General features: G+C 42.1%; 2 long non-coding RNA genes across 3 annotated transcripts; one reads left to right on the forward strand and one right to left on the reverse strand.

Annotated features, from left to right (window-relative positions):
• LOC113271709 lies at positions 1-2,490 on the forward strand. Its single transcript, XR_003322287.1, has 4 exons — positions 1-13; positions 109-1,776; positions 1,879-1,964; positions 2,160-2,490. It is a non-coding gene; the product is annotated as an uncharacterized LOC113271709 (long non-coding RNA).
• LOC113271710 lies at positions 1,763-5,284 on the reverse strand. Of its 2 annotated transcripts, XR_003322289.1 has the most exons (5): positions 5,176-5,284; positions 5,040-5,070; positions 3,196-3,351; positions 2,489-2,543; positions 1,763-1,897 (listed from the first exon to the last, which is right to left on the reverse strand). It is a non-coding gene; the product is annotated as an uncharacterized LOC113271710 (long non-coding RNA). The 2 variants fall into 2 exon arrangements; XR_003322288.1 differs by having other exon boundaries at positions 2,489-3,351.
• Between the last annotated feature and the right edge of the window lie 4,703 nt (positions 5,285-9,987).

The following is a 9,987-nucleotide window of genomic DNA, read 5'->3' on the forward strand; positions in this document are numbered from 1 at the left end:
AAGAAATACAAAGGTAATGTATAATCAATCCCTTCTCCTCAACACACTGACTTAATATCCTCTCGAGTAACCATTTTTTAACACTGAATTTGTGTCTTGAAATTGTAGACAAGGTCAGTTCATCTCACCACCACCACCACTTTGCCCACTGCCTTCAGAAGGTATGGAATCTTATTTACTCTATTTTGATTTAGTCTGTTAAAGTTTGTTTCATGAATTTGGAAGGGGTGGGTTGTGTGAATCATTTGAATTCTATCTGTTCTTGTATGTTGTTTGTGTGTGTTCTTGGGGATGCTGTGGTTTTATGATTCAGAAAATTACCATAAGTTCTATCGATTAGCTGGAGGCTGTTAAATGATTGATTGTGATATTGTAGAGAGATGAAAGGATGAGTGGAAAGACGAAAAAGATGTTGCAGAACAAGGAGAAAAGTAATGGTGATGATAATAATCAGAAAGAACTTGTTCCAAAGACTAGTAGTGTTATTAGTATAATTGACGAAAATATGTTATTATATGATATACTGAACAGAATCCCTGCCAAGTCACTTATGCAGTTCAAGTGCGTATCTAAACCTTGGCGTTCATTAATCCGAGATCCCTGCTTTGTCGATTTGCATTTTAATAGATCAAAAACACTCCAACGTTTTTTCTTCACCATTCCACAAGTTAGAAGTGGGACGGAAAAGAAACTTGGGGGATCTATTACCAAGATTATCGAGCGTATTTCAAGACCACTGGCTTATTGTCTAAAGAAAGCGGTAGAGTAGCGTCAACTATTCCCACCGTAAGGAGGTTGAGGTCGGCTCACTGTAGTGAAATTATTGGAGGCCTTAATACTTTGATTTGTTTTGTTTACAGCCAGGATGATGCTGCTTGCATATATAATATTAGCACCGGAGAAACAACCCAGGCTAGCAAATGGAAAACTTGTTATATTGGTTCTCCTACCTATAGTTTTGGATACGATCCTGCCACTAAGAAACACAAAGTCATGTGCATGTGGAATATGTCACGGAAACAGGGTGATGAGACCATAGTTGATGGCCCAATTTTTGAGGTCTTGACTTAGGCCAAAGCTCATGGAGAAAGATCGAAGCTGCGCCTCCTCATCATTTTTATCGCACTGTAAGTTCCGTATATGCGAATGGATCTGTTTATTGGTTCCCAGGTATATTTGAGTGTGGAGATTGGAACAATGGTAATGATGTATTTATGGTGGCATTTGATGTTGGAAGTGAGAAGTTCAGAACGATTCAGATTTTTAAGTTCAGATCTGTTGATAGGCCTGCTGACCCCATCCTAATTTCAACCGTTGTTATTTATTAGAAGTGAATGGACGTGTTGCTATATTCCGTAGATTTACCGCTGACACTGCCAAGCTATGGATATATGAAGAGGATGACAAAGGGAGTACTTATAAAGCTACAACTATGGATTTCACTGACAGGAATTGGACTGAGAATACTATCACGTTACCTGTTCGTTGGGACTAGTGGAAGAAGAGTTGGAGAAGTCATCTTATTTAAAAGATCATCAGAAGGTTTCTTCTCTGCACTTATCCCTATAAAACTATATTTGCAGCCTTCAATCAAAGAGAGCTTTTGATATGATATATAAATTTATAATATTTCTAGAGTGAGATTTATTGGCAGACGTAGTCTTTTTTGTTTATCATGTAGATCAAGGCAAAACGTACCTGGATGCAAATGGTTGCTGCAGATTGGTTAAGATCTGACAAACGAGAAGATAATCTTGGGATGGGAGCATTGTTCAGGTACATCCATAAATCAATTATGTCATCTCTCTTTCCAGATACATGCTTCACAGATTCGAAAGACATAAAAGAGTGTGCATTAACCGTAGGATGGTTTTGCAGAAATAGGGTGCATCATCTCCTGTAAATGAAGAAAATCTTTTATTGTTGATCTTCATCAATGGAAATGACGCATATAGGAATTCGAGGTTCAAGCTTATATTATACCTTACATTTCGAAAATAAGTGCAAGCAGAAGTTAATTTTTTACTTCAGACTTAGTGGATAACTCTATCAAATGTAGTTCTTATTTTATAATTCATTCGTTAACTAATTATTGTGACATTCAGAAAAACTGTTTATTGGATATAAAAACTAGGACTCATTGGGTTCTCATTCTTCAGGGGTCATGGATAGTAAAGCAAAGTGCTGGAAAGAATTACTTAGAGGACACTACACCATTTTTTCCGATCCGAAAACGTTACGAATCGGAGTTGTAATGGTTCATGACCGTTACGAAAAGGGGTGCCACAAATTTTTCGCGACGGCCCAGCAGCCATTACGAAGTTCTTTCGTAACGGCTCTTGTAACAGCTGCGAGCCGTTACTACGTGGCATGGTCGTAACGAGCAGTCAAAACATACTGATGAAATTACACAAAAATATCAATTGTAGCTGTCATAATTTCACTCTCTGAATACCAACATACTACATGAATAATGAGATATACTTACAAGAGCTGTCATCATTTCACTCTCTGAATCATAAGCATATATACCAACCTATCACCTATGTTAAAAGCAGACAAAACTAAGATGTTATACCACATAGGGATGCAATTACAAAAACATATCAATTGGGGAAAAGAACAATGAGAAATACTTACAGTGGTTTTGTAATAAAGAACAAGTCATTTACTCGATGCCCTCTGATGTATATACGTATTTCCAGTACTTAAAAAACAAATAAAAATTTACAAGAAATAGTAATTTTTTTTGATACATTTTTGTACAACACACTTGAACTAGGTTACATAATTTTCCCAGTTCACGACTGATGGCAAAAGTCGAAAAGACTTGTCCAAGAGTTAGGTTACATAAATTTTTTTTTTGATTCTGCTCCCATGTAATTCTAGTATTTAATTTAGCATTCAACTCAATTCTGCATTAATCTGCCTTATACATCTCTTTTGATATGCTATGATAGAAGTGCGGCAAGAATTAAGTAAAGACTCAACCAAGACAATGACCTGGTTATCAGATTCTAAAGTTCACTTCATTAGGGAATATGGCAGTCCAAAGTAAGGAAGGTGATAATGGTGGCAGGTCCTATGTCTCATTGTCTAATACAGATAGGTGAAATTATTAAGATTTGAAACTGAACAAAGATGTACGAATATACACAGAAACACAAAAATTTGCAACAGATATAAGTCATTTACCTGATGCCCTCTGATGTATATACGTATTTCGAGTTGCACCTACATACACTTCAGCGAACCAGGTAGCTAGATTTTTACAACTTGGTCAGAAGCAAGGGTCAACTCATCACTTTCCGAGTCTTCCAAAACACGCCGAATGGGTGCCAGACCATAAATCTAATTTCAAAAGAGATAATTTATCAGACCAACCTTAAGGAAGATACAAATTAAAATGACATCACAAGTAATCTCAGTACCAATTATGCAAAAACTAATTACTGCATAAAACTGAATAATCAACTGCACAAGATTCAGTTCTGAATAATCAACTGCACAAGATTCAGTTTTTGAAAAAAGCTAACTAGTTAAACTCTATAGCAGTCATAAGATCAGTGGCATGGATAGACTAATAGGTAGAGACAGTCCCGAAAAAGAAAGAGTTCATGCCAGTTGAGTGGTCCAGTGTCCTCATTCATGTAAGTAATACAGGTTAATCTTGCGGAAGTGGTTAAGATACAATGTTTGCTCCTCTATTAAAGTTATCCATGGACGCAAACATAATGGTTAAGTGTCCAGGAACTACAGATTTATGGAGGAAATCTGTACCATGGAGAATGCTCTAACGTAGTTTTAAGTTAACCTGCTAAGTTCCTCAACAAATTACCAAGCAGAAAGAACCATGGGAAATTTCCAGCAAAGAAAAGACAAGCAGACAAACAAGCATCTATCTCGGCTGTCAGTATGTAACTAGTAAGAATTCATCAAGTAAGGCCAACTCTAAAGAAGATACAAATCTAAATTGGCATACAAAGTTACGCCAGAAGTCATTACTGCATAAAACTGAATAATCAAATGCACAAGATTCAATTTCTTAGAAAACGTAACTAGTTAAACTCTAAAGCAGTCCTAAGATGGATGGCATGGTTAGACTAAAAGGTACAGACATCCCTGAAAAAGAAAGAGTTCATCCGAGCTGAGTGGTCCAGTCCACGTTTATTAAGTAATACAAGATAATCTTGCAGAAGTAGTTGAGATAAAATTTTCGCTAATCTATTAAAGTTATCCGTGGATGCAAAAATAGTGGCTAAGCGTCCAGGAACTATAGATCCACAGATGAATCTGTACCACAGAGAATATTCTAATGCAGTCTTAAGTTAATCTACTAAGTTCCGCAACAATTTACCAAGTGGAAAGAAGCATGAGAGTTTTCCAGCAAAGCAAATATATGAATACAAACAAGCACCTATCTCGATTGCCGGTATATAACAGGTAAGTGAAATTACTATTTCTTGTAAATTTTTATTTGTAACAGAATCTACTAGCAAAATTCAGAGAGAATACAAAAAACTCACAGGAATACAAAAGATGTATAGGCTGAACCAAATCTAAAGAGAAACTAAAGTTTACAAATTTACAAAGCCTATTTAAGGTCCAATTTAAAATCGTTTTTTCTTTTAGGAAAATTAACAAACAACATAGCACTGAAAGCAAGCATAGTTAGAAAATCTACTTCTCGAAGATTATCACTGATTTTATAAGCAAAATAAGAAATGGGAGAAAGCAATTGTAGCTGAATTCTATTAACATCACTCCATTTATAGGATTTAAAACTTACTGGGATGGAAAACTAGAATTAAGAATCACAAAAAAACACCCTAATCTCAACATGCTAATAACAAAACAGCTTCACATGAAACAATACCTAAAGAAGAAGATATACCAAGTTCAAACTCCGATGAGCAAACTGAAATGAACAACAAATCAATTCATATTTTGAAACCCTAAAATTAAATTAAACAACTCAATTCATAATTTCATACTAACTAAAACCCTAAAATTGAAATTAAACAAATCGATTCATATACCTTCAACTTCAATTCTTCACTCTTTCAAACCCTAAAGTGAAATCACAAAATCAGATTAGATCAATTAGTATATATCCTTGAAACCATATATCCTTCAAACCCTAAAATTTGATTCCACAAATGATGAAACAAAAACCTTCTAAGATGAGATTTCATATCAGATCTTCAAATTTCTTCAGTTCTTCAACAAATAAAACCCTAAAATGAAATCAGGAGAAAAAATCATATTATATTTAAGATGAAACACTAAGTGAAAGACGAATGATTTATCAGATGAAAAAACCCTAAAATGACATGACGTCACTAGGACCACTAACGCATTTATTGAATCATTCAACACGCCTACGTAAACATTACCAGGGTACCATTTTTTACATATATACGTGTCATGTTCCACGGTAGAACCCTTAGTAATGACCGACATCACCTTCGTACACCAAACCATAAATTCTTACTCCACCGCGCCAATGGCAAACCATGCCAGCCACGTCTCCGCGCCAAGGCATGCCAACCATGCCAGCCGCACCACCGTGCCAATGTCAAACAATGCCAGCCACGTCTCCGTGCCAAAGCATGCCAACCGTGCCAATGGCAAGCCGTGCCAGCCACATCTCCGCGTCAAGGCATGTCAACCATGCCAGCCGCACCATCGTGCCAATGGCAAACCATGCCAGCCACGTCTCCGCACCAAGGCATGCCAACCATGCCAGTCGCACCACCGTGCCAATGGCAAACCATGCCATCCACGTTTCCGCGCCAAATCATGCCAACCATGCCAGCCGCGCCACCGTGCCAATGGCAAGCCGTGCAAGCCACATCTTCGCGCCAAGGCATGTCGACCATGCCAGCCACGTCTCCGCACCAAGGCATGCCAACCATGCCAGTCGCACCACCGTGCCAATGACAAACCATGCCAGCCACGTCTCCGCGCCAAAGCATGCCAACCATGCCAGCCGCGCCACCGTGCAAATGGCAAGTCGTACCAGCCACATCTCCGCCCCAAGGCATGTCAACCATGCCATCTGCACCACCGTGCCAATGGAAAACCGTGCGAGCCACGTCTCCGCGCCAAGGCATGCCAACCATGCCAGCCGCACCACCGTGCCAATGGAAAACCATGCCAGCCACGTCTCCGCGCCAAAGCATGCCAACCATGCCAGCCGCGCCACCATGCCAGCCACGTCTCCGCGCCAAGGCATGCCAACCATGCCGACCTTCCCTTTACGGCTACCAAAACGAAGGCGTGCGACAATCAACGGCTACCCTTCCATATAGATGCAAATCTTAGCCGTCCAAGGTCACCAGCCAACGCATGGTAACCTTTGGCCCAACGCCAAAACCCTAGTTTTGGCCACGCCTAAACCGCGCGAAGGCATGCCGACCATGCCACATGTGACAATGGCATGCCGTTCCATCCACCTTGTCGCGCCTAAACCATACCATGCCGGTCTTGCCCTCACGGCTGCCAAAACGAAGGTGTGCGACAATCAACGGTCACCCTTCCATCTTAGATGCAAATCTTAACCGTCCAAGGTCACCAACCAACGCATGGTAACCTTTAGCCCAACGCCAAAACCCTAGTTTTGGCCACGCCTAAACCGCGCCAAGGCATGCTGACCATGCCACATGTGTCAATGGCATGTCGTGCCAGCCACCTTGCCGCGCCTAAACCAGACCATGCCGGCCTTCCCCTCACGGATGCCAAAACGAAGGTGTGCGACAATCAACGACCACCCTTCCATCTTAGATGCAAATCTTAGCCGTCCAAGGTCACCAACCAATGCATGGTAACCTTTGGCCCAACGCCAAAACCCTAGTTTTGGCTACGCCTAAACCGCGCCAAGACATGCCGACCATGCCACATGTGCCAATGGAATGTCGTTCCATCCACCTTGCCGCGCCTAAACCATATCATGTCGGCCTTCCCCTCACGGCTGCCAAAACGAAGGCATGCGACAATCAACGACCACCCTTCCATCTTAGATGCAAATCTTAGCCGTCCAAGGTCACCAACCAACCCATGGTAATCTTTGGCCTAACGCCAAAACCCTAGTTTTGGTCACGCCCAAACCGCGCCAAGGCATGCCGGCCATGCCACATCTGCCAATGGAATGCAAGCCACCTTGCCACGTCATACCATGCCGGCCTTCCCTAAGCGGTTTCCAAAACAAAGGCTTGCGACGATCAACGACCATCCTTCCATCTAAGATGCAAATCTTAGCCGTCCAAGGTCACCAACCAACGCATGGTAACCTTTGGCCTAAAACCCTAGTTTTGGTCATGCCCAAACTGCGCCAAGGCATGCCGGCCATGACACATGTGCCAATGGCATGCCGTGCCAGCCACCTTGCCGCGCCTAAACCATACCATGTCGGCCTTCCCTTCACGGCTGCCAAAACAAAGATGTGCAACAATCAATGGCCACCCTTCCATCTTAGAGGCAAATCTCAGCCGTCCAAGGTCACCAACCAACACATGGTAACCTTTGTCCCAACACCAAAACCCTAGTTTTGGTCACGCCCAAATCGCGCCAAGGCATGTCGGCCATGCCACATGTGCCAATGGCATGCCAGCCACCTTGCCGCGCCATACCATGCCGGCCTTCCCTATGCGGTTACCAAAACAAAGGCTGGCGACGATCAACTGCCATCCTTCCATCTAAGATGCAAATGTTAGCTGTCCAAGGTCGCCAACCAACGCATGGTAACCTTTGGCCCAACGCCAAAACCTTTGTTTAGGCCACGCCCAAACCGCGCCAAAGCATGCCAGCCATGCCACATGTGCCAATGGCATGCCAACCACCTTGCCGCGCCATACCATGTCGGCCTTCCCTATACGGCTACCAAAACAAAGGCTTGCGAAGATCAACGACCACTTTTCCATCTAAGATGCAGATCTTAGCCGTCCAAGGTTACCAGCTAACGCATGGCAACCTTTGGCCCGAAGCCAAGCCCTAATTTGGTCGCGCCCAAACAAAGCCAAAACCCTAGCTTTTGGCTGCGCCTAAACTAGGCCATATTAAAGCCATACCGACCATGCTTTCATGCCAATGGCTACCAAACAAAGGGTTGCAATAATCAACGGCTACCCTTCCTCTCAAGATACAAAATCTCGACCGTCGAAGGTTACCACCGAGCCGACAAGTCTCCCAAGCTCAACTTGCCGAACAACAACATGCTACATGTTTTCCACGAATACACTCGAGACATCAACACATGTAACAAACTGGGGGATGCTCATTGGGTATTGGATTGGCGGTTTACAACATGCGGCGTACACTACGCCCGTTATAAGACAGTGTCATAAGGATGAGGCGGTTATTAAATACAGGAAGTAATAGTGAAACGCTTTCTTTTATGCAACATCAATTCTAGGCGTTACCGGTTACCACCTCCTCCCATTTACTCATCTGTTTTCCATTTCTTACGGGACCAGAGTACGTTTCACTTCGACTTGTATAAATAGGTTTTACCTATTTCCACCGAACAACAAGTTCAGGTCAGGAGGATACAACACTCAGCAAATATTTGCAAGCTTTCCATCTGTTAGCTTCCCACTTTCTGATACAAGTCGTGAAACAACTACTCTTCCAGAATCAACTATTCTGGTCTCAACACTCTCTTCACTTCCCTCCCCAAAACCAACCTTTCTCCTTCACTTTGTGACCGAAGCAAGTCTGGAACGACCATTTCTTGGTTTAGGACGGATTTGTACAGATTGATCTCTTGAATCTAAAGTACTCCCTTGCAGTACATTGTTTGGGGTTTAAACTCGTTTCTCACCCACACACCCGAAATTACCAAAATCAGCAGAAATCGTTTTCACCCTCAAACAATTGGCGACCACAGTGGGAGATTGATCTTTCGGTTACAATGTCAACTTTCATCCTCGATCTCATATTTTGACCCAGACGTCAGGACGGTAGAATCCAAATGACCCGCCCAGGGATCGACGGCTCAGTTACCAGACGACCCGGTTACCAGTCATGACATGACAAAGGATGACTGTGGACTTTCCATATTCACGGCGGTGCTTCCCACAAAACTCGGTCTTACACCCGGGATATTCCTTTTCATCAAGAGATCCAAAAAATCGAGTAAGTCTTGCTAGACAAAATACATGGTCTACTACTTCAAATCTTCACAGGGGAGATAAAAAACTAATAGCCATATTTTTCCCGTGTTTCATGCTTTCTACTATCGCACAACATTCACATTTCCATGAATTCCCTGGGGTACTCATGCCACTTATATTCATAACCAAAAACATCAATATTCTAAAACAGCTCATTCCAAATAATAATCCAAAACCCTCAGGGGTAATACTTGTCTACCAATCCAAAAATCCAGAAAATAAAAACCATAAACCAAGCACTTTGTTTGCCTTTCAAAAAAAAAAAGCAGTCACCTACCCGTACGTGCCTACTTTGCATAATAATGATTACCCGTCACTATTCATGAGGCATCCGACGTTATTACGGTGATATTTAAAGAGGAATTGTTTATGACGAAGTGTTTCTACAAGTTCATGAAAGGCATACCCATGTCTAGGGTTTACACCAGTTCAGAAGAACAATATTTTTACAGATTTATGGAAGGCATACCTATGGCTAAGGTTTGCACCAACACAAGAAAACAAGAAAACAAATTGAAAGAGAAACGCTGGAGTACATAGCTGGAATATGCTTTTCCACTTTATTGCTACCGCTAACACCAGGACGTGAGAACAAAGATACGAGATAAAAAGGAGAGCCAACCCCTTTCAAACGCATAACACTTTTGTAATTTGAATAAGTAAATGATTTCCTATTTGAGCTACATGGAAAGAGGCAACTGGGCCCGCAAGAACAAGCCCGCGCCACGCCAATCCAGCGCCGTGCCAAGCTAACAGTCCGTGCCATTCCCAGCCGACAGTCCTCACCATACCAAATCCAAGCCAGCGTCCATGC

This window comes from Papaver somniferum, chromosome 4 (assembly GCF_003573695.1).
Source record: "Papaver somniferum cultivar HN1 chromosome 4, ASM357369v1, whole genome shotgun sequence".
In the NCBI taxonomy this organism is placed as follows: Eukaryota; Viridiplantae; Streptophyta; class Magnoliopsida; order Ranunculales; family Papaveraceae; genus Papaver; species Papaver somniferum.